This window comes from Neopelma chrysocephalum, unplaced genomic scaffold (genome assembly GCF_003984885.1).
Source record: "Neopelma chrysocephalum unplaced genomic scaffold, ASM398488v2 Primary Assembly neopelma1_64, whole genome shotgun sequence".
Taxonomy (NCBI): Eukaryota; Metazoa; Chordata; class Aves; order Passeriformes; family Pipridae; genus Neopelma; species Neopelma chrysocephalum.
In genome coordinates, this window is record NW_020897721.1 from 2,012,879 (window position 1) to 2,038,606 (window position 25,728).

The window sequence follows — 25,728 nt, forward strand, 5'->3', positions numbered from 1 at the left end:
GCCCCCCTTCCCGAGCTCTACTCCCTGTTCACTTTTTTTTTCCCCTGTCAAATTCACAGGAGTGGCACCTGGGAGCATTTTGGCCAAGGGGAAATTGACTGAGCAAAGTTGCCTCTTTTCAAATACATTTTCTTAAGGGACTGGAATGAATGAGAATCATAGTCATAACATGGCTAAACACTCTTTGTTTAACTTAATGCAATATAATAACCTAAGTGTTGCAACACAGCTCCTTGCTGTGACATCCTTTTTCCATTTGCTTAATTTTCACCCCAAACACACGCTGTTAATAAGCTGCTGAGAAAATACAGCTCTTGTGACAAAATCCAGAAACTGAGCCCCTGTACGGTGCGTTAGATACACAACCCTTATTTGGACTGGCAAGTGGCACCGAAATTGGTATTGCAAAATAGATCCATGTTTCTTGCTGCCAAATGTGATGGGCAGATGAAAAGGGAGGGTTGGAGAAGCGGATGGCAATAAGCAGAGAACAAATAAAATAAATTCCCTGACAGAACGTTACATGTGAGTTAGAATAGACATGTGATTGCCAGAAGGGAAATGCAGGATGCGGGGTGCTTTGTCAACAGCCAAACTTAAAATAAATGTCACACTGGCACTGAAAACTGTGAGATTAAACTCCTCATGGTGATTTATAATTCAAGAGAGAAAAAGGCAGACAGACACCCAGTGACTGGGCTCAAAAGAAAAACTCCTATTGACTTTAGTGGGTTTTGGAGCAGGTCCAGCGCAGTAAAGGTTCAGATCTGATCTCTGGAGTCAGAGAGTGTTTGGCTAGTGATTTTAATCAGCAGAATCAGGCTCTTAGTCACAGTTTGGTTTACATTTGCTGCTTTTGTACTCACTTTGTAGCAAATCTGGAAGTCATACTTGTTTTTTAGGGGCTAAGTGAAAGTAAATAAAGACTGCCATAAAATTTTGTGACATCTTTAAATTAAAACACAGTTTCATTAAGGAATATGAGTAACCCTTTCCCTTTCATTTTACCAAACCAGCCCAATGCTTTAGAAAAGCCTGAAATAAACCCTGGTTTTGTACAAACAACCATAGTATGAAAGTTTTGCAAATTGTCCTGAAGATTACTGGGGAAAGGAGGTTTTCCCTAAGAGAAAATGCGGAAGTCTTACATAGTGAATGCTGCAAAATGCTACATTTCATATAATTTATAAAAAGTAATTTATACAAAAATGGTATGACACCATGAGGAAAATAGGAAATAAGATACAAAGACACTGGTTCCAAGGTCTTTATCCTTCCCATAACTACAGCATCCTGCGACTTCTTCACCAGGGATTTCCACACCTCAGTTGAAGAATCCATTTGCCAGGCACTGAATATTGAGGTCCAACCCACAAAAGCAACGACAGAATGAAGGACAAGAAAAAAAATTTCAACTTTGGCCAATTAAACCTTTATTAAGAGCCTGAAGCACATTTTAAACAACAAGATCAGTTTTTGAGGAACAAGTGTTCAGCACGTCCTTTGTAGAAAATGAAATGTCTCACTGAGGTGTCCACCTCTGCAGGAGGGGATGGTTCACAACCACATAGAAAAGAAAACAGATAAATACTGTTGAGGCTTTCCACACACTGGAAGTGGCTGTGCAGGTGCTCTGTTGGCCCTGGACAGCTTGGCATGGGCAAGCCAAAGACAAGACTGCCTGTTTGACATGCTTCCTTCAGGAACACAGATAGTGAGGGAACCCAAGGGAGCCGGGACTGCAGCCTTACCCACGTGATCTGCCAGGGATGGTGAATTCAAACATACTGTATTTGGTTATTGATGGTTTTGCTCATCCATTTATTGGATGAGAAAGCTTTCCTTTCAGTGAAACACTCTGAAAGCTGGAGACACCCAAGCTATTTTTAAACAACATGCTGATTTCAAATCTCAGAAGCCTGTGACTTACCAAAAGAAGAAAGAGTTTGTATGATAACGAAATTACTTTTCTGCAGCCTGATTGTAGTTTTCTTCAGAATCTCTTACTTTTATCTGCTAAAACCAACTAAAATGGATGATTAAAAGTTTCCAGTGTTTCAGAAGTTGTGTCAGGATTTGTCAAAGAGCTCCTGGGAAGTTCAAAGGGCTGTCTGAAGGCATTACAGCTCTTTCTTGTTAATAAGATCCTCTTCATGGAGACCTAGCTCAACAAAGCTGAGTCAGAGTCATGGTTTTGCGAGCAGAATTCTTTCTAAGAATCTGGAGAAAATCCTTCTCCTTCATGGTTCTGCCTCTTGCATAGAACTATAGAAACTATAGACAATTCTGGAGCAGAAATTTCTGGTGGACAAGAGCCAACACATGGCACAAGCATTGCTCTGGTCCAGAAACCGTGGCTGTGATCATCCAGGAGAGGAATGACTAACTCAGTGAGATAGCTGGAAGTCACATAGCTGAGGTGGGAAGATGTCTTGACACCAACACTAGGAAAAGAAAGAGAAGCCAAAGACATAAAAGAGTGCAAAAGGTATTCCCTTCAGTTGAAAAAAAAAAAATCTTACAGCAGTTGCTGTAATGCATGAACATCAGAAAAAACCTGAAAAGATCTCTACTTTGAAGAATGGAGACAGCTTCATCGTTTGACGGGATTTCTTGCTGCTGGAGATGAGAAGTCAGCACAGCTGCAAGGCTTTTGATTCAAAGGACAAAATTACTCAGAGAGTATGGGCAAGATTGCCCATATAAGCTACAAACAGGGACAAACATGAATCACATGGACAAATAAAAACTCCAAGGAGCAATACCCAGAAATGTAGTGATGTCTGTCTCTGTCAGACTGGGATTAGATCACACATTAATTGTGATTTTTGTTTGACATTAAAAATGCCTTTGGAGCAGGCTTTGTGTAACAGCATCATTGCTGGAAAGAAAATGTCCTGAAAAATGTCTTCATACTTTTCTGTATATGTGTATAAATATTAAACTGCCTTCCTTTCAGACATGCCACTGAACTCTGTGCTTGTTTGGATGTTGAACCTGGAAACTTCTCAAAAGTTTTGCCTACGGATAATTCATGAGTTAAAGCCCAAATTGAAATGCCATGTTACAACTTGTAGAAATGTTAGACAAATATAATGACCATATTTTCCAGTTACCTAATACCCACTCAAAATATAAAACCCAAAAGAACAGAATTGTTTTCATTGCTGTTAACCAGACAATATCACTCCAACTAAATATAGTATGTGATGAAACCAATTTAAATATTGTCCAAGTATTTAACACTGTAAATATTAGACTTAACACTCCATAAAAACAGGCTTTGATGATGTAGGCTGACAAAAGGAGACTAGTTAATTGCAGATTACATCATGGCTAGGACAGCATCACTGCTAGGACAGCCACGATAAATGTGAGGTGCAAAGTAAATCTAATAAAATAAAAATAGTCTCTGTTCAGTGTTCACCTTTATCAGTTTTGCTAAGCTTTCTTAGCAAAGATGTGGGGAAAATTTAGTCCTAGGTAAAGGAGTATCTGGAGTTCAATGTGCTTGTGAAGGTTGTATTTAGGGCCTGATTCATCAAAACATCCAAACCTGCATTTGAGTTCCATGATGTGTTTTTGTTCTGTTCACTGCAATGGGACTCATATGTACTTCTGACATTTCCCTATGGTGGGAAGCTTTCCTGAGTTGGGGTCTGAACTCTGTTAAATCTACTGTAGGTTTCACAAGGAATAACTTCATGTTGTTGTAAAATACGGCACAGCTCCATCAGGTTTGAGGAAACAAAAGTTTAAAGCTTTTGTTACTGATAACTTTAAGGGATTTCTTAAACTTCTGAGCTCAGATAACTATGTTAAAAATGGGGACAATTTCCTGGCATTACAGGCCTGATTTTCTTCCTGTAGCAACTTGCATCCTTTTGTGTCAATAGTTTTGAGTTAACTTTCCTTGATATCTGCCCAGATATTAACATAAAGATGGATTCTGCCCTTTCTTTCAAGAGGGACTGTTCCATAATGCCAGGATGTCCTCAAAGCCTGGGGGTGGGATTTTTCTACACGAGGTTAACTTCAGGTTTATATTAGTAGGAGATTCAGCTTTGAGGTGAAACCTGGCCCCTCGCTTGAACTCCTGAATGAGATGGAGTCACCCACTCCATCATCCCCTCCCCTCCACTGGGGGAACCCAAATGAGCCATATGGAGACCTACACTCTCACTTGCCCAAGATAACTGCCCAGAAGTGCCATTTAATGAACTACAAAAAGTGCATTTATTTCCCTGAAAGGGCAGTGAATAACTCCATGTAAGCTCCCAGCTTCTGTGGCAGTGAACTGACAAAGTATCTTCATTTTTATTGTTGAAATCACTGAAGGTGCTTCTGGTGGCTGATGCTACCAAGAGGTGGTCACCACCATATTTTAGACATAAAGCTTATGTATCTCCCAGAATGCTGTTTCCCTCTCTTATTTCATGGATCTTTTTTTCTCTCCTTCTGTTCTGTATAAGCTGAGCTCCTGCACTTTCTACAACATCCTTCAGTGCCCAGAAAAACACCTAGAAACAGTGATGCTGGAAATACTCTCATGCTAACAAAAGGTCTGGTCTCAAAGTGGCTTGTGAGGCCCGTTAACATGTCAGAGAAAAATCAAAATAATGATATTGCATAGAATAAATGAGTCCAGCTGTCGTTGTTGACACTCTTGAGCCACGAAAGGAGAAAAGTGATATAACTTAGGATAACTGTGGTTTGTGCAGGCTCAGCTTCACTGCCTGGCTTTGCATTTTCATGCACACACGGATGGTTACCTGCAGAGATGCAGTGGTTTGGGTAAGTTCACCTTGAGCTGGTGGTCAGCACTACTTTAGCAGCAAAGCCAGTAACTGAAATCTTCAGCAGAGGTAAAAACTGTCTTGTATGTGTGAGTGTGTCTTTGCTTCTCCTCCATGTTAGGTGATTGCATGCCTCTGTCTTGAGGGACACAGGTTCAGCCACGGTCCACTTTGGTAAGTGTGGCTGAAGAGGGGTGTGTAGCACAGAGTGCAGCAGGAGGGCACATCTTCCACAGGCCAGGAACCCACTGGTCACAAGTGCAGTCAGGGATGGGATGCAGGCACCCCCCCCCAGCTTCCCTTGGTTCCACTGTATTTGTCTTTCTTAATTAACCCTGCACCATGTCATTGACCCAAAGACATGGCAACAGCACTGTTGAGAACTTCAGGGATTAAGACATTTGCGTTATAATACCTCAGCCATGAGATCATAACTGCCCTTGTGCTCTATTTTGTTATGCTGGGTTGATAATGGAGGCTGATAAAACTCCCACTTTCTCTCTGTATTCAAGTGAGTTAATGTGTCTGGGCTTGAGAGATCCCGGCAGGCGGAGAAAGCAACAGCACAAAGTCCCCAATCTCGGATGTAATCAAATAATGAGGCTGTTTGAGGACATTACTTGTTAACATATTAGCAGGTACCAGGGGTAAGTGAGTGTTTATTTAGTCCTGGTGTAAAAGCATGTCTAAAATGATTTATGCTGGAAGCTATTTCACAGCAAACAGGCTGCTTTCATGAAAGCGGGTCAATCACCATCTCCCGCCTGCCCTCATAAATCATATTCAGGTGCTAATGTAACCAAAAGGTTTATATAATCTGCACAATCAGCGTGGAGGTCTGGGTGGACACAGTAATAGCCTGCCTGCATAAATGCCTTCTGCGTCTAAAGGTTGATATTTGAGGGGAGTCAAATGATTGATTTAAAGAAGAAAGAAAAGAAATAAACTGCCGTGACAAGTAACAAAGTGTATGTACAGTTTTCCAGCCACATTTTACACACACAGGAGTAACTTGCCACTGTGGAGATCTGCTGCTGGGGCTGGTTTTGCATCAGGATAACTTCCATACGTATTCCCTAACAGAAAGTAGACTGTGATTTTAATGTAACAATGACAGATACCAGAAGCACAACACCGTAAACTGGGATTGGCTTTCTATGTTCCCCAAATTTCTCCAGTTAAAGGTTATTTTCACATTATTGAACTCTTTTTCATGCTGGTGGAGGACTCCTTTGAGACATGATATAGGCCTGGAAGGACCTCCTGGACCTACATCCAAAACATAACTTCTTTAAATTCCACCTTGGAACTTGCCACAGTCTGCTGTTTATTTCTTTGTACTCCCTCCTCTTGTTGCAGAGTGTTACAAGACTGCGTTTCCCTTCTTCCCAGGTTTCAGCCTGAACTTATTCATGGCCAATTTATATAGACAGACAAATTTTATCCTGTTCTTCATGTCCTTTTCCCTATGCCAACATTGTCATTTAGTTTAAATAGCTTTTCTTTCCCACATATATTTACCACCAGATATGTTTCTACCTTGGGTCTCCATGAGCTCTTTGACCACAGAACACATAACTCTCATAATATGGTCCACTTCCTTCTGACAAAAATTTTATTTTAGTTTACATCAGTCAATAGTATCTTTTCTCAACCTTCAGTGATTCACATCAAACGAGAGAAACCATTTGTCACATAAAACAATTTGGATCAGTCTTACAATGGCACACATCCTAGGGCAGCACCAGTAGCACATGCACCAACCTACAAAGCTGCAGCTCTCCCTTTTGCTAACAAATCCATCAGCCAGCAATTTCACCAGAACTCTTAGTGCTGAAAAGAAGGTTCCAAAACATTGTACCATAATATTTTGATTTGGGAACAATGTTTTGTGAATACAAGTGGCAAACATTTTTCTGAGTACTGGCATCATGTTACTTGCTTGCTGAAAGTGTCTGGAGACTTATTGATGGACCATGAAGCCCAGACTGTAGGTAATGACTGTGCTGCTAGGACTTCAATAGTTAATTGCTCTTCATTATTTCCTTCTTATGAGTCATATTATACCATTATGAAGTCAGAAAGCATTAGGAATTGAGTAAGGACACAGAGAGGGATACTGGACAAAATAAATAACCAGTCATGTGCAAAGATCAGTGAATACCTGGTATGAGCAGATTGAAGGTAACAAACAATGCTAAAAATTAGTATTTGGTGACTAGATGTGAGTAAGAAAGGATTTTGTGGGAGCATTCAATAATAAAGAAGTATTTCTGTGAGTGGCAAAGCTAATGGAGATGCCCTGTGTGGTATTGTGGGGGTTTTTTTCAATTTCTCTCCCCATCACAATAACCCAGAACTTTTTGTTCTTGGTAATAACCTTCTACCAGGCTATGGACAGTCGAATATTTTGTATATGCTGAACTGCTTGCAAAATCAAACTAAAAAGGATTAAGTAAATCCAGACTGTAAAACAGCTCACAGGGACTCAAGAAGGCTGAGTTTGTTTGGTGTGCATCATAGATAAGCAAACCTGAATCTGGAAGGTGTGCAGTAGCTCAAGTTATAAAATACTGCATGTTTGTGACAATTCCTGTATTATGTCCCTTTTTGCTAATCTGTGGCAGACCAAAGCAAGCAGTCTTTGGTCAATTGTTAAGAAAGCTGATTTGTGAAGAGCAGGGGCACAGTGAGTCCAGGAAAACCCAGGTCTGTGGGTTAGGTGCATAAATGAGATGTCCTTCTTTCTTTATTGGGAAAACTGACTTCAGGATGTTCCTAGGAATAGACACCTTCTAATGTCCCACTGAATGACTAGAAAATGTTTAGATGGTGACTTCTTTCTTAAACAAGAAAATAGCAGCATCAGTCCTCCTTGGTCTTGTTTATTTATTTATTTTTGGCACTCTAGAGAAGACATGGGAATCATGGTCAGACCTTGTGTCACCTTGTATTTTTCACGGTTTATTTCCTTCCTGTTAATGTCTTGAATTAATTGGGGTAATGTGACAAGGGACATTGAAAAATAGGTTTGTCTTAAATATTCTTCTCAAGTCTCTTTGAGTTAGATATTAATTAGAGTGTGAACTTGGTTGGGTGTTGGTTTGGGTATTTGGCCATCATCAGGTGCCAACTGCTCTATTCTCCTCCAGAGACTTGCTGTGTGATGCTGGGTAGGTCTCCTTACCCTTCCAGCCTGCTCTGTTTAGCTGGAAGATCTTTGGCACTGACATTTCAGTCTGCCTGTAGGCATGGCTAACACTCAGCATGGTGGTGGGGGGGCCCTCAAACTACACAAGTCTAGTACAAAAAAACAAGTTTACAGTTAAGACTGTTTATTGTACATAATGGACCAGCTTAACTGTGTCATTCTCGTTCTGAGAATCTCATTTAGGCACCAAAGCCATCACCACAGGGTGTAAATAGTCTTTCAAAAATTAAGTAAAGATGACACATATGAGCTGATTTTCAGTTCTTTTAATCCAAGTCATGCACATATTACAGCTTTTTTTTCCTGTGACAATTTATTTAAATTTTCTTCCTTTCTCCAAGAACCATTTATTGACCTAAGTCATTTGTCATTTAGACAATCAATGTGGTCTTGAATTCTGACTTAGAAATCAATATAATCTGAGACATAATTAATATATCTATTTCAAATTATGAGGAAGGTCTAACCTGAATGTCCAGTCAGCAGTACACATACAAGGAAGAACACTAAAAACTGCCTTTTGGTATTACCATTAAAATGTACAATTAATCATGAGGCCAGTGGGAATTGCTTATTATTTATCTGTCCTGGAAAGGAAAATACTTAATACAGAATGGCACAAAAAATGAGACTCCCTTAGAAGTCTTTTAAATGCCGCTTTGCATAAATGAACTAAAAATGCATATAATTGCCATGTTGCTCTCGAGACACTGCTGTTGTGAGGTACAATACAAAAACAGAAGAGAGTAAAAGTAGGTATCAGCTACCCAAGGCTTGTTTAGGTCAATCAATAGTCAAACTGACTTGATTAGACATTATGTACCTTGGGATGCATAATCAGAGTAGAAAGCAAGTTGTTCTGTCTCCTGTTCCACATTTCCCTGACTGAACGTGGACTAAGGAGAGAACTTTATTACAGGAGAAACCACCCTTATTAAAGTCCAAGCAACTCTGTGATCCAAGCAACCACATAAACCCCGAGCAGGAGGCTCCTGCTGCCATGGAGGATGTCCAAACAGAGCACATGAAAGAAGACAAATACCAAGAATTTTCAAAGCAAAGAGATGACAAGTGACCTAGAGTCATGTGCTAACCCTACACTGTGGGTTGTTACTTTCAGGAGCACAGCAGCTGCTCTCTGCTTCCTGCCCAAGGACCCTCATCTCCCACCCCAGTCAGCCTCAGTTGCCTGTTGCTGAGCTGAGTTTCACAGCTGTGCTATCTATGATGCCTATGGTGTGACTCTCTCATTATGGGACAGTTCCTGGTAGGATTCCTTTCATCTAATTGTAGTCATGTCAAAGTTTGGTTTCTGGACTACGCCATTAATGGAAAATCCCATTGCTGGAACAGAGAGTGATGGGCATCTTCAGCTGGGATTCATCTATCATGTCCAAGATAGCTGAGATTAATGAAAGAGATATTGTGCAATGACCTTAAATGAGATACCTGTTGTTTAAAAGACCAAAGTTAAGGAAACAAATTTCACCCTTTCACTGCAGAATTAAAGGTCAAATTACCTGACTCCTAAAACAGACCCACTGAATAACCCTGCTGCCTGAGCCCCTGTGGCAGCTGTTCCTCAAGGTCATAGGATGAATGTAGGGTAATGTTTAACATAGCTGGGAAGAGAAAACAGAAGGAAGTGGGATGTGGTGCTGGGAAAGGCAGAAACATTATCTCTTTGGTACCACTAAATAGGATTGCAGGGACCATGGGGACATATCCTCCATGCCCTGGGAAAAGTCTCAGGTAGAGGTCAGGAACAATCTCAGCAAATGCTCATTCATTTCCTTACCACAGTTTAGTTGCTGCCCATGTGTGAAAAAAGCATTGCTGAATGGCCAGCCAGGCAGCAGTCACAAGTTTTTTCAATCTATAATAGCATTCATCCATTAACCATAAATAATCTATATTTATTTGAGGGGTCCCTAACAAAGCCATGTGTACATTGCACAGAGCATTAGACTATCAAGGTATAAACTATTTAAAGCAGCCGATGTTTGAATTGTCATTTTTTAAGTTTAACATTATGTTGTTTCAATATCTAAAGCCTCCTTCCCAATGCAGCAAAAATGCAAAACACATTGAGAGAAAATGTAAAACATACTAGCTTGATTATTATGAGTGCTCTGGATTGTGTCACAATTCACTATTAATTTAGACCACATTCCAGTGGCTTCTCCCTTCCCTCCGCATTCTGGACCGATCTGTCAGAGAACTACACCAACGATTAAATAAAAAATGTATATGCGCATGTATGCATTTTAAAGTCTGCTGCTTGGAGGAAATGTTTTGGATATGCAGTTTAGGGAGTGTTGTTTTCCATTAGCAGCTTGAAATGATGGGCTGATTTTTTGAGGGTCATTTGCATAATGAATTTCTTCCGGGCACTGGGGACATCCACAGGGTCGGTTCTGTGAACACCATCACCGGCTTGATGGTGAGGTCTTGTCTCAGCTCCACCCACCCATGACGGAGACCCAAACCATGGTTAAATCCCCTCCTTGAGAAGCTGTTACAGCCAGAACCAATTTCTGCTTTGGGAGAGGAGGGATGGTCTTATGGTTACAGCTCCAGAATATGGCTCAGCAAAACTGGGTTGTGTTTCTGCCTCTTTTATAGACTTCCTGTGTGACCGTGGGTGAATCACTTATTCTTTTCCACCTGTAAAGTGAACAAAACGAATTTTCCTATTTTCTCAGCTTAAGAACATAAATACTTCGGGGTAAGGGTAACCTTAGCTGGTGTTGTGACAGTACTAGGCACAAGGGGATCCTTGTCTTAATAGAACCATTGTGAACACAGTATTTATTTAGGGCATTTTGAGATCACTTTGTCCAAAGCAGCTTTTGGAAGGTAATGCAAGTAATGCATACAATCATGCTCTTCAGAGGGGTGTTTTTTAGGGGAGTTTTGCCAATTTTCTGGCCACATAGTGTGCAATCGGTGTGGCAGGCATGTATTAAAAAGGCAGCAACTATTCCTAGTCATCTCTGTTGCTCTTTCACAAAGCTGAAAAGCTAAGCTTCAAAACACCTTTTAGAAATCTCACAGATGGATTTCATCTCCCAGTGGAAAATTGCTCAGAATTCACCCTACATAGCAGCAAAAGGACTATGGTTTATCTCCACCAGAACAGTGGACAGATCATTCTCGATCTGTGAGGTTTTGATGTACTTGCTTTCTGTGCTTGGTGGTGGTAGTAAATTTTGGGCAAGGAATTTGGGTTCCAATTTGTTTGTAGCTGGACAGCACAGCTGCAATATGTCTATCCAGTTTGTACCCAGAGGGGACCATAAAAGCCCATCTGAGCACTCCCACTCTGAGTTTCTTGCTTATGGGAGAAGAGCACGTCTCTCAGGGAGGACATCAGCTCTTCAAGTCACTGTCAATGTGCGTGGGACAATAGTTTGAGGGATTAAGTGAGAGACAAAAAGAAAAACTTTGTGATCTGTGCTAGGCAAATCCCATAGGTACATCTCCTGAATAGCAGAGGTTTTCAAAGGCCGCCTAGGGTGGTCTAACTGCTGAGTCCTGACCCCAGGGGGAGCAAAGTTTAGCAAATATGGGGCTGAGGTTGCTGAAGATTCTTCTCTTGGTGAGAAGTTCTGCCTTAAAAGTGACCTCTTCTTTCTCCAGAGACCACAGGCCTTTTGTGTGCTGATGTTCAGCTGCTCCTCTGAGGGATAAAACCAGATTATGCAGGGTTTGCTCTGGAAAGACTGGAGCTGTGTTCCAGTCTGATAACTCAAAAAAAAAGTTATTCGCTACAGCTCCAGTGTATCCTTGTTGCTTTCTGTCCTTTGTTGTGGTGTCCAAGTGTGAGGAGACTCATCACCCCATGCTCCTGCTATAACCTACATCCCAGCTGAGTCCCTCCAGGAGGACTCTGTCAACCCCGCTGATCTTTTCCACGGGCTGGAGAGGGAGCCTGATGCAGGTGTTTCAGTGAAACTTATACAATCCAGATGTAAATCCAGTGGCAAGTCCCTCAGGATTAGACATGTCTGGAAATGAACATTATTGGGCTGATAAGATTTCTGAGCATTTTTTCCACAGGAAACCCACTGATTTTCATCTCCGGGCTTGGCATGCAAGCTCCCTAAGGCTCCTGGAGAGGCATACCTTGGATTGCCTGTGACAAGATATGAACAGGAGAGCTCAAGCTGACATGAAGAGCCAGGCTGGGATGGCAGTTAGGAAGGAAAAAACACTCTATTCTTTACTCTCGGCTTTGAAAATGTGTTCAGGAAAGGATTACAATGTCAAGATTGCAATGCTGGTTGCGTAAGAATCACTGTTTGGAGGCAATCACTTTTTGGAGAAAAAGCTGAGAGAAGAGGCCATTCACTTCATTCCTGCAGATACACCAAATAGAAAGGGATCAGCTAAACCACAGACAAGCCCCTTTTTGCTTTTGTAGCTGTTCATTTTTTCCATCAGACCTCAGACCACGGAGCTAAAACTCGGTAATGAAAACCTTCCTTGCAGCCCATGGCTTTGCAGTGCCCTAGACCAGAATGAGATTGAAGTGGAATGGAGTCGATCCCCAGTTCTCCAAACTGCAGCAGGACATCTGATGGTCTGAGCTTCAATCTTCACACAGATGAAACTGCTGCTGTGGGACTGGTTTCCAGGCGGATGTTTCTCATCTCTCAGTTATTGAGAGCCTGAGAGAAAGCAGAGAAATGTTATCAATTCCCTCTGCTCCAGACCATCAGTCTTTCTCTGCTGGCATACCTGACAGCTTGAAAATGATCAGGTAGCAGCTGCTTTTTGATTTCTTCTCTTATCTCTAAACCCACTGTCTCATGAAATGGTTTGTTAATGTTTTAAGGACATCCTAGCGAGAGGAGTGTGGTTTCCCCTCCAGCCAGCAGGTAGAGCCAGCAAGCCTTGCATTGTGTCACAGGTTAATAGCAATTTCACAGAGAACTGGATAAACAGATCGCTTCCTCTCTCCCTTCCTCCCCCAGAGAAAGCACCGAGTCTAACAGTAATCCTAAAAACCTGTGCAGGGAATGAAACATTTCACAGTTGGAAAATACTTGCACAGGTGACCTTCTGTAATGAAGATTTCAGCGTTTGCTCAAGTGACTGCGCAAGTAAGTCCAAGGTGTGGGAATCTCATTGGATGTAAACCAGCATCCAAACTATGCTCTCTCTGGATTTGTTTTTTTTTGGTTGTTGTTTTGGTTTTTTGTAGCAAAGCAGAAAGGAAAATAAATAACACCTTGCTGCTTTCCACAGGCCTGTTGCTTACACGGCAAGGGGTGGTGGGTCCAGGCAAGGCTGCTCTGGTGCATTTCTTTCTTCTTCTCCACTGCAATTGTGACTTTGAGTCATTATCTTCTTTCTTTAGCATTTCAAAGTGAAATCAAGGCGGTGTGTCCCAGAATCTCTGTTGATTCTGGAGCTCCACACCACGGGCAGCAGAGCTTCACACTGGCTGCCACCTGTGAGCTTCAGCTGCCATCAGAACTCACCTGTCTCACAGTCAGGGAAATGGCCTTAAACAATGTGTTTTACAAAAAACTACTCTTCAGCTTGTATTACACAGTGTTATACCTAAGACAAAACCTAAATAAGTCTACAGGCAATAGTTAAATATAAAAAATATATACTTTCTCATGATAGCATATGTACACAAACAGCTTTGATCATCTTTGTAAATCCTTAGACTGTTCCATTTTAGGCTGTGATTACTTTGCATTATTTAATTTTAATACCATTAATGACCAGAGGTTTAATTTCTTGTTTGAAAAGCATAACTAACACTATCATCAACTTATACTTTTTATAGAAAACATGTAGTCACTCTTTTTTCCCCCAGTGCTTTTAAAAAACCTTCTGAATTGCTCTCCAGTCCAATTTCTAAGCTTTCCCAGCACAGTCATTTACCTCTGATAGGCACAGTTTTTCAGAAAGAGGTCAAGGATGGTGAAAGTTGCTATCACATCACAAGAGTTGATAGTGCTACTTTCCCCTCAATGCTTTCTTTTGCTTGCCTTGCAAGGCCTCTTTCAGTTCCCTTGACCCCTCTGCCCTGCTCCTTTCTACTGATACAAGAGAATTAATAATAGAGCTCCGGTTTTCACCGGGGCTGCACAACCACTGGGATATGGCAGTAAAACACACAAGCAAACGCTCACAACAGCTAACCCCTCCACCTCCTGAAATCCATTTTCCTTGATGCCTTTGATCTGGGGCAGGTGGGAAAGAAAGCAAAGGGCCTCTGGGAGAATTATGACCGCAGTGCCTTCCTAGGTGGCACGGCTGCTTCCTTGAGACTCCCTGCGCCATTAATGGCTCCTTTGTGCCAGTGTGTATCAGACCACCAAGGCATTTACCCAAAGGCTGTGTGTAGAATAAAAAGTAACATTTTGCTGCTTCTTTCTGAAGGTCAGATTTGTCTCAGTCACACAGCAGCCCGTGCACAGGCAGTCGGGTAATGGGGCAGCAGACTGGGGGCAGAAGCGGTTTTCTCCTCTGTTCTGTGGGAACAGCCATGACTCCTCACACAGGCATGCTCTTCTTTCCCAGCCCCCTCAAAATTTCCTTAAACCACTTGATAAATCCCCTTTTTATTCACCTTCCAAAATTCGCTAGCAAAGAGAAATAGCTCATCTCTTTGCACAATGTCATTGTGGCCTCAAAGGCCAGCTCGGAACACCCAGTGCTGCTCATGGATTTTTTTTCTGTTATTGCAATTGTGTCTTGCCAGGACAGCCAAAGTTCTGGTAAGTCTTGCCATAATTTGCAGATATTACATGCTGGGCAGGTGATGTTGCTAGCCCTGCATCAGTTGTGTGCAGAAGAGGTCAAAGAACCATGAAAGTTCCTCCCTAGTCTAGTGAAGAACTTTAAAGGGCAGACGCCTCCAAAAGTGGTGGTTTGCATCTGATGGACACAAGTGAGAAATGAGTAGGTTGCACAAGCTCCTTGCTCTGCCCTGTCAGTGGTATCAGGTATGAGGAAACTCTTTTTGTAGCTGAGCAAGGGAAAAACAGATTCTTCTACAGAAATGGCCTCCCTCCGCTTCTCTTTACCACTCGCCCTCTCATCCTGCTCCTGCCACCTCCTCTTCTCCCCTTGGGCCTGGCACTCATCCACGGATCACTGCCATGCAGCTCTGCCTATTTCACGGAAGAGTGTGGAACCAGCTGTGCAGGACACGTTCAAGAACACTTTCACGACACGGAGGGTGTCCCAGGGCAGAAGCCTGCTGAGTGTGCCCCAAGCAGTGCAAGAGCTGTTTTAAACCAAAGGCAGAAACGTGACTATCTGGTTCATCTGTCCCCTATTCAGCTGCCTTGCTTTGAAGAAAAACACAGATGCATTATTTCACCCTTCTTCCTGAGTCTCCCAGAAACACTTTACAGCGAAGGCTGCAGACACAAGCACTGAAGTGTTGGGTGTCCAAGGCAGTGTGCGAGTGGAATTTTGATTTGCAGTCACCGTGGCTTTGGAAAAGTCATCGTATTTTTGAAACAAAAGAGAGAAACAGAAACGAAAAATATCAAGGGCTGGTGATGCGTCTCTGTGTGATCTCTTGTGACAAATTCCCCATAAGGTCAGAGAAGCCCATTCAGACTGAATAGAAAAAAATGTGCTTGAACCCATGATCGTTAGGCCTGCTTGACTTCTCAAATCTCCTGCATCTGTGAGTGAAGTATTGAAATTGGAAATTGAGAGCGATTCCTTTCCCCAGCTACCATTCTTAGACAGCACTGCTCTGTTGTGTAACCCCCAGAAGACATTAAAATGTCTTTCCCTTCCTGTAAGAAAAGATTTTCTTTTCCTTCCCTTAAGACATTAATTACGGGGTCACTGACTTTGGCAGATTACTTGCTAAATTGAGTTGCATCACGATATCCTATATTTTATTGAGATGACCACCCACCTTGACAGCCACTTGGACTTGACCTGAGATTATCCAACACTGAAATCACAACTCTTTAAAGGGAGAGAATTAATGGCTGCTCTGAAGTGACTAAGCCACAAGCACTCACCTTTCTCCAGCTCTTGACCATGTGGTCCAGCTCCACAGAGCTGCATGGGGAGTTCAGTCTGTTTGGTGATCTGTCTAAAAAGAAAAATCCAAAATTGCAAATGTCTTCTTGTTAGGGTGGCTGAAAGCTGGATCAAAGAAGAGGACTGAGTCTTCCATAACTGGAAGGTTATGTGGTTGTCACCACAGGAAGGTCACAGGAGTAAATGCCTGCACTGGCATCAGCAAGGTGAACTTGGTGAACTGTGGAAGAACCATTATTTCCTCATGGGTCTCAGGAATGGACCATGGAAAAGCACTGGAGATCTGTGAGCCTCAAATCAGGTCATTATCTGCATGGTACAGAACTACCAAACCAAGGAATGGCACTCATCACCCACCCACCTGATCCAGATAGGAGCTCAGAAGGAGCAGCAGAAGGAGCTCAGATCTGTCTCCTTAGAGCAGCAGTTGGTTCATGTGGATGAACACACAGAAGCTGGCCCTTGGGTTCCCATAGATCTCTTTCTCATCCCTTGCTTTCACTTCTTGGTGTCTGGTTTTATGTGACACAGATGCAGAGCCATTCCCTGGATTGCCATAAACCCTCACTCTTCCACTGAGTCTTTCAAGTACAGCCCATTATCAAACTGAAACAAGCTCTCTGGCATTTGGAAATTGGGATATTTTTGTAAAAAAACCCTGTTCAGCTTGTGTTTTGAAGCTGATGATGGACAATCTCATAATTTAGTAGCTATCACAACAATATGATTCAATACAGAAATTCAGCCTTCATGATGCTTGGTGGAAAAAAGAAATAGGCAGAGGTTTTAATTGCCCCACCTGCAGGGAGGGACTGAAACTCCAGGGCTGGTGGAGACAACCTCTGGCTGCAGTTTGGGATCAGCAGAGTGTCCTTGCAGAGCTGTGGCTCTGGCTGAAGCGTTCCTTCATCAATAGGCACCATTTATCACCAAGATGCGGCTGGGTTCCAACAGCGACAGAAGGAAAACACTGGCAATGTTTTCATTAAAAGATACAAAAGATTTGCAGTGTAGCTGACAGAGGCCATATGTGACCTGCTTAACATTCAGCAGGGCTGATAAAGAGCAAAAGGAGTGTCCTGTGAAGGTAAAGCTATACCTCACCTTAATGAACAGCAACTCGGGGTAGGAGGTGGGAGAGGATGATCAGATTTCCTCTGACCTGGAGTTCAACTTCTTTGGATGCAACCAAGAGTGGCTGAGATAGCAAGGTAGCTCAGCATAAAGGGGTGAGAAAAGGAGGAGACCCTTTTTTATTTCCTTAATGGAAAAGCTTATCCTGGGGTTTTTCACCAGCTGCCAGCAGCAGCAATGAGCTCCATGCAAATCACTCTGTTTTGCATGTCAGAGCAAAATACTACCAGGAGAAGCACTGGGATGAGTGCAAAAATGTCCTCTGTTTTCACAGGTGGAAGCATTTTGGAGGTGTGGAGGAGCAAAACCCACTCACTCCCCCCAGCCAGCCTTGCATGTCCATTTTACACGCATGTGATCGGCCACGGCAGTGGCCATGAGCAGCTTCACCAAGGCCTTCACACACAAATCAAGTCCCCCATCCCCCTGGGCTCTGTCAAGGGTCTGGAGAGCTGCATCTCATCTTCCCATCTTATATCCAGGACACACAGAAGTGTTAAGGGACTTTGGGCAGAAATTGAGACTGTTCTTTACACTCAGGAGTCTGCTTTTCTCTAACCTCAGTCAAGGCAAGATGCCCATCAGTTCCGTTCATCTTATTGCTTCTCTTCCCATCTGCATGCTGCACGTGCCTGCTGTATTTGCCTGACTTTCCTCAGTTACATGTTCACAGAGTGTTTCATATTTGGCACCTTTTATTTCATTCCAGTGTTTTCAGCTGCTACTGTGAAATCAACAGAAAAATCTTCCTGATGCAGCATAAGAGACATGGTCTGTGCAGTCATACCAGGCGTAAGCGAAGAAGGAAACAAACCTTGACCTTACTTCAAGCTGTTGAAAAACACTTGAATAAATCCAAACATTTCCTCAAAGTTAAACTGGAGGTCAGGGATGGAGGAAGAGACTTGAAGTTGCTTCATTCCCTGCAGACTTGAGATCAGAGTAAACCACAGCTCACTTGGAACACCAGCCACTGACACCGAGCCAGCTCTGGGGTGGCACTTGGCAATGTTCAATCCAGCCAGACCAGCGGCTGTGATTCCTCTGGCTGAAGGCATTTCAGTGCCAATTCACCTGCTGGTGGCTGGGGCCCTGGTTACAGCAGTGCTGCATGGAAAACACTGCAAATGCTTTATCAATTAGGCACATGAACCACAGAGAGCTGAGTGTCCCCACAGTTAAAAGGTTAATATAAATAACTGTATTTTAAAATGTTATTTATTGTTTCTTCAAGTAGCAGCCCTTCAGAGCCCCATGGCTGTGGGATATGGTTTCACAGAATTTACATGGGCACTTGTTTAGGTGTGTGGGGGGAGATGTATGTTACAGAATCCTGACACCCTCTCCTTGTATATCTCATGTTACTCACCTCGCCCCTGCCCTCTGCTCGCCTCCTTCACTGCCCCATCTGTGCAAAGGAGGCTTTGTAGGGCTGGCAGGGTCAGTGATTAATTACACAAAGACAAACAGAGTTAATATTCTTCCCGGATAGAACTAATTACTCGAGTGTTTGCTTTTATAAACCTCAGATTGATTGTTTCAGGGACAAATCAGTCTAATTGAAAAGACCGTTTGTTTTCAAGAAAGGAAAAATAACATGTTTGTGCCTCATGGGTTTTGGGGGGGCTTTTTTCTCCTCTCCTTTTCAAAGGGGAGGCATTGAAAGAGTTGGTGCATATTGTTGCACCCTCACTGGACATCACAGCTACCCCTTCAGCTGTGCCCCAGCCATTCCCCAGACCATTTCCCCTTCCACACAAGCTGTTATTTCTCTCACCAGCACTTTGAGGAGGATCCTGGGGTGTGAGGTAGAGGGTATCCACATACTGAAAATCAGTCCCAACCCAACATGCTCAGCTGAACAAAGGCAGGGAGAGAGAAGGGGCACAATTTGCTCAACAGCACAAGAGTACAGTCATGTCTTTTACTTGTATGTTCTCTGAATCAATTCATGAAGCCTCTCACATCTGGGGAACTGAAAACAACTGGCATATCATTTCTGCTTCAATGCACTCAAAACACTTTCCAGCCTTTCTGCTGCCCAAGTCTGGTGTGTCACCTCCTACTGTCTCCTCTCCATGGCATCTCAGCACCTTTGAACTACTTTGTCTTTCCTTGCAGCACACCCTCTCTAATGTCTCCTTTCACTGATGTCTCCTCTGAGCTTGATCAGCAGACCACTCCCCATTTTTGGCTCCGAAAATCTCTTAACAGAGATGAACCCCATCAGTCTGCTCCCTGCTGCCTATCGCCTGAGTGAGGCTGCAGGACATGAAAGCCACCTTCCATCCTAGCTAAAAGTAATCAATCTTAAATCTGTATCTGTGCTTAGGGATAACTGAGACAAGGGAAAACCACCTTCCAAGCATGCAGCTGCACGGAGGCTGGGGCACGGAGCAGCAGGAGGCATTTCCAAAGGAAGGTGATGTGCTACAAGGGCAGGGGGTGGATCTGAGAGTGAAGTGGCAGAACAGCCCCAGGAACTCTCAGAGGAGACATGAGAAAAGCACCAGAGACTGCCAGGGGAGAGTTAGTAGCATCATACTAAGGGGAGAAAAAGCAGAGGCTTTGCAGGCAGAAGGGGTTTAGCACCATGTGCAAAGAAACCATCTTCTGCTGCTGGTTTTCATCTTCTTGTTTTCAGCTGTGCTTGGGAAAACACAGCAATATGGTCATTCTTCATAAATAAACACACACAGCATCCACTTCTTCGCCAGTGAAAATAACACTGCAGGCATTTTGCTAACGAGTCGGATCTGAGAGGAATAGAAATATCACAGCTGAATTAAGCTGAGAAAGAAGTGGAGGGAAACCCCAGTAAGCCAAGTCTGGCCGAATTGCTGTCTAGCTTTTTTTTTTTTTCCCTAAAGAGAAAAGATTTAATGCAAGTTTCTCCGTTCTCCACCACCACCTAAGTCAGGTGAGCATTTTGTGTCTTGAAAGAATACAAACCATAAAGGCAACAAACACTTTTTCACCAATACCCACATCAGGCAATTAGCCAGCCCTTTCATTAGGCCATGACAAGGATGATGGCATGCTGTTGCCTCCTGCACTTTGACTTAGGACGAGAAAGCCCAGCAGCACCTTGTAAATCCCAACACTGCTGACAGCCAAAATCAGCAGCAGCTCATTCCCCTGGGAAAAAGATTTGTGAGAAAGGTGCTGAGCTTTCCTTACCCATATGCTTTCTGTTCTCACTACATCTATTGCTTCACCTGCTTTCTGTTCATCTCTGACACAAAATTCACGTGTGAGAGTCCAGAATTGAGAAGGATTTTCCTTTTCCCTTCCCCACTTTCCCCTCCCTCAAGAGAAGACACTTGTAAGTGCTTGAGCATTTTCTTACAAAGGGCTTTTCTTCAACTCCTGACCTTCCCTTGCTGTCCCTCCCTTTTGTTCTGGGTGAATTATATGGTGTCAAGTGTCCTCAGCAGTCATCCCTGCTCCAGTCCAGCACTGCAATGTGCAGGAGATGCATGGTGGAGAGAGAAGAGTGCAGAGAGAAAAGGAACTACCGGATATTAAAAATTGCTGACCCTTTACAGTCGTTAATGCTGAGAGAGGATATATTTTTCATGTGGGAGGGCTGGGCAATTTTCACAAAATTGCTGGGCTGTTTGGTGATCAGGCTGAAATTCAACTGCAATAACATGTTCTCCGGTTTCCTGCCTGAATACTGAGAGGTTTGGAGGTGAAGCCACAAAGGTTGACACCTTTGATCAAACCTTTCCTGCTATTGGCAGGAGTCGTTGCTCTGAATGTGATACACCTCATTATGAAGGGAACAACAATAACTTTCCTCCTTCCATTTCAGGGCTGATTCCACAGAAAGCACCTGCTGGTGTTGGTGTAATGGAGAAACGCTGCAGAGCAACAGCTTCTCTCCAGGCTTAGTGGGAGCAGTCGGTGGAAATTATTTGGGACATTTGCCCTTTCCCTGTTTCACTTGCTGCTATCATTTCTTATTTCTGGCTGCTAATAATAACCATCAGCCTGATAAGCAGTAATTCCTCTCTGTACGTCTCAAAGAAAATCAGGGTCTTTTTTTACAGAGGGGGAAAAATGAAGGACAAGGAAAGGCAGGGACTTGCCCAACATCACCCAATAAACCAGTGGCATACAGCCAGATCTCTTGAGGCCTGAAGAAGCAGCTCAGAAGAAATGCTACCTGACAATAAATGCCTCTTAAGCCTGCATACATATATACATGGATGACAAGGTAAAAATGGTACATGATATTTTATAACAGTGCTGCAAATTGCTCTGTGCCAAAATGTTTTCCAGAAGCAGACCCAACTTTGACTGTCAGACAACGTGATCAAGCAACTCATCCTGTAACCACCTCCTCTTGCTCTCCTTCTTCCGGCTACCTCAGTGATCTGCTCATCTTTGAATGTGAAAGGTCAAATCCCAAATCTGAAGAGTTTTCCTAGTGTTTCATGACAAGAGCTTTGTGGAAATGAACATGCCAGAAACCAGCCTAACTCTACAAAAATCAGGCTGAAATGCTCTGGAGTTTACTACACAAATACATCCTTTTTACAGGTACTTCTGTTTGTTTATTTTAGTCAGTGTTGTCTGGCTGGAATTTCCTATTTGATCAAAAAGAGAGGAGAGGGAGATAGAGGGAGAGGGCTTGGCTGATTGAAGCGAAGAAGTTCCCTGCTGCTGTTTAATCCGTTGAACAGGCAGACACCTTGCAAGACTCATGTTTCAGTTTTTCAAGCAAAGTGTAGTGCTGCACCAAGCAAATCCCCTCCAGAATATCTACAGAGCTGCTGTAATGAAGCCCTCTTTCCAACCCTTATCTCACCTGCAGAATGCAAGAAGTTGGTAACAGAAAAGGCATGCCATGATTTCTCTCTCTCTTTCAGTTGCATTTGTTTTCTGACATCTTACAATACTGTTCCATAACCTTGTGTCATGTGCTGAATGCTTTTCTGAGAAAGTAAAAACAGGGAGCCATGGTTTTTACTTCAGGAGAGCACAGCAGTTGATAGGAGCACTTTGTGGTCAGATATGGCTACTGTAAATTTTATTGAATTTGAAACAGACACTGAGAGGCAAATCACTTTGCAGATGTCAGAGCAATTCGATCTGCAAAACACCTGATACTACAAGCTTCTGCACTTCACTGACTTTCAAACATTAGGAAATTTTAAACACCTAAAACAATCACTACAAGTTAAATGTTCTTGCTTACTTTTAATCACAAACTTGTGGCTCACAGAAAGGTCTTAGGGATTTCAGTCAAGGTATGTATGTCTTTCCTAAGGATACACAAATGCAATAGTGGGTAAGGCTGTCATTCATTCCCCAGCAGACCTGACATTAAATTTATGGGAGGGGAAATAAAAACGGGGCAAAGGTTTAGTGATATTTTCCCGGAAGAATTTGGAGATTGATTTGTGCAGTCTTAGGAAGAGTAAGAAATTAGGGGATCTTATTCCTGTCTTCCACTAGCTTTTGATTGATCTAAAGGGAAGAACGAGACAGACTCTTTTCAGAGGTGCTCAACAGGATGAGAGGCCAATGGCACAAGGTGGAGAAAAGGAAATTTTGGTATGATAAGAATTAGGAAAAAGTAATTAGGAGGGTAGTCAAAGAATGAAAGAGGGCCAAAGAGGCCTTGAAATCTCCATTCTTGGAGCTATTTGACACCTGACTCAACAGGACCCTGAGTGACTTTTCAAAGGGGTTTTGGACCAGAAGCTCCAGAGTTCCCTTCCAACCTAAATTACACTACGGCAATCTATGGAATACATAATTCTGATCTGTCTTGTTCCCTGCTCTGACCAAACATACAAAGATCCTTCACTCAGCCTAGGTTTAGCTGAACTGTCCAATTTAAAAACAGAAAGAATGTTCAGATCAAAATGCCACCAGTTGGGGCAGACAGATCCAAAGTGTTCAGTCTGGTCTATGGCTGCATCCTCAATACACTGTGTAACTGCAGGCACATCTGGCAATGCTGATAATGTAACAGATTTTGTCCTAGCAAGACATTTTTCCACATCTCTGAGATGCTGAGCAATGACTGTTTTGAGATCCTTCTGAGACAACAGCCAAAAGAAAATTATTATTTAGGGTGACTATATTTCCATAATGAAAACTTGGGCACTTTTAGCATCAGTATTTCTTACGATTGCAAAACAGTCCAAATGCCATTTCTATGGTCTTCTGAAAATGTCAGCTTTTGATTATGTCTCAGCATGTATATATTTCTCAGAGCAAGGACATAGGGGTTTATTTTGCCAAGTAACACCACATTCTGACGAGATTCATTAATATAGCTGATTGGAAAAGGCCATCTCTCTTCCTGCAGTAAATGTCATTATTTTGACATTTGGATTTCAGCCTCCACTGGGGTCAAAGAGAGAAAAAAATACTTAAACTCTTAGAGGATGTAAATACTGAATTAAAAAGAAAAGTTTTTTTTTTGTTCATAAATCAGAACAAACCCTACAGTGCACACCTACACAGCTGCACATTCAGGAAAAGGGAGACTGGCCGGGCCAAGGGCATGAGGTTTAGATTTCCTGAAAAGTACCAAAGGAGCTCTTTAAAAAGCAGCCATTTATCTTCACCTGAAAAAAAAAAAACAAACCACCAAAAAACCCCACAAATTTCAGGACACTAAGGTAAAGGTTCACTTTGACCCAGTGAATATCCTCAGAATCTCCTTCACACACATTGAACAAATCCCACTTCAAGCAGAAGATAGGATCACGCTGGAACTGTAGTGAAACAGCTGATGAAATGGTGGGTTTGGGTGCATTTTCACACCTCTCTCTTTGCCCCTCTCTAATGGGGTTGCTGGGTGCACCTTTCTTAAACCCCTCGTGTCCTGCTCAGCTCAGGGTTGCTTCTTGAACAAACATTGTTTTGGTACAAGAATCGAACACTGATTATGTTGAAATCAGTTAACCAGAAAACACTTGTGTGGGTCAGATTTTCTAAAGGAAGCTTCTGAACAATAAGAAAAACTATGTTTTGTCTTACAGAAACTGAGCCAGAGGGACAGAACTGCACCATATCAACTGCAGTTTGAAACACTTTGCTTTTCACATGTTAATTTCTCACTATTTTCTGCCAGCTTAAAATTTCTTGTAAACCAAATTGGAATACTGACATGAAAAGCCTGGGAGTTTATTACCTTGATGTAGCACTAGCATTCCTGCTCAGGAAGTCAAAATCAGGAGGTCTTAGTTTTAAGCCAGAAAATCTCTTTGGAGGGTAAGATTGCAATAATTCTAGAGGACTTTTTCATAGCTTCATAGCATGAAAACATCCTGCCATTACGTAGAAAGCAAGGCTCTACATCAGCAGTTTATTCCAAGCTATTCTCTTTTGACCTGCCTTTGAGCCAAGCCCCAAATTTAACATTCAATGCTTGAATCCTGTATTACAAGATAAAACAAAGTCCCCAGCATCCTCCTCTCTGCTGCAGCTACATAAAAATAAAATTATTTCAGGCAGAGAAGCCACGAACAAGCCAAAAACGCAACAGGGCTATAACATGCAGCCTGACATTGTTGGCTCTAAATAAACAAACAAACAATTGCACATTCATTTTGACAAACATTTGAAGAGCTGCACTGCACAGAAAGAAGAGTCCAGGGGCCAGTATTTGTTCCCAGGCAAGTACGTTGGCTTTGGTGGAGTTACTCAATAGGTTTGCTGATCCATTGTGCCTCTCTCACTTCCAGCAGTGTCCAAGCACATCTGAATCACATTCTTCTGCTAACCGTTTCCTCTCCCCCTGTACAAAAGCAGCCCTAACATGAGGAACAGCAAAAAGATCAGGCTTTGTTATCTTTTCTGCCTGCTCCAATATTTCAAGTGCTTTGGGGGCTTGCTAGTTCCCTTGAACAGCAGCCATTTCTTGGTTTATTCAGCATAAATTATACAATTATGTTTCATATCATCACAAGGCATCCGCAAATGAATAGCAGACACCCCTTTGCACTCAGTCTGTTTAAACAGGATGCCGACAGAGGAAAGAATGTGTAATACAATGACTGCACACTATTTCCAATGGCAGGAGCCGTTTTACACCTGCATAAATAGAGCTGGGCCTGGCTGGTTGTGCAGGCATTGTCTCTTCCAGTTACATGCCCAGCTGTTATACCAGCCATGGTTTTCTTTATGGCTTGGTGTGCTGGCGTGCCTTCCACAGTGAATTAAACATCTTACCTGAGTGAGTACCTTTGTGAAAAGATAGACAAGTAACGATAGAAAGTAACAATATGCTGTAAAGACCTTGCTGGAGCTATACACCACAGCAAAGAGAAGTTTCACTGAATTAATATGCTGCCAAACATGACCCTTTGGTTGCCATAGAAGTGAAAAACAACTTGTTTGGGTTCCTTCACTGTCTATTGTGAAATTTACTATAAATTTTTGTTCCAGCGTCAATAGGCTTCAAATTTTACTGACCACTGTGTGTCTGACCTCTGGTTGAACATCTCTGTTTATAGTTCAGCTGCAAGCCATAATCTTCAGCTTTAACCCAGGATCAGATTCTCCCTCCTCACATCAGCTCTC